We start from the raw sequence: 414 nt of genomic DNA, 5'->3' as shown, positions 1-414 counted from the left end.
TAGTTAATATAGAGATCGCGCGGATAGGTGGCGTGATCGACGCCGAGGGCAGAGCGACCGCAGAGAGACTTGGTCACCGACGCGTGCACATGGTTGCCTTTTTGTATTCCGATTATACAATATACATAATTTCCGAACATAGTAGTTTTCCTTTGACACGTTCCCTTATCACGAACGTAACAATGGGTTGCAGGATGTCTTTAAAAGTACATATGCTGCATGCTCATTTAGATAAATTCAAAAATAACATGGGGGCTTATTCAGAAGAGCAAGGAGAACGTTTCCATCAAGATATCATGAACTTCGAACAACGTTATCAAGGCCAATACAATGAAAATATGATGGGAGACTATATTTGGGGTTATTGAGGGAAAGTACTTATGAACATAAAAGAAAAAGTAATACCGTGCATTT

The sequence above is a fragment of the Wasmannia auropunctata genome, unplaced genomic scaffold, assembly GCF_000956235.1.
Source record: "Wasmannia auropunctata unplaced genomic scaffold, wasmannia.A_1.0 LD336064.1, whole genome shotgun sequence".
NCBI classification, from domain to species: Eukaryota; Metazoa; Arthropoda; class Insecta; order Hymenoptera; family Formicidae; genus Wasmannia; species Wasmannia auropunctata.
The sequence above is the reverse complement of the archived record's forward strand: the minus strand, read 5'-3'. Positions refer to the sequence as shown.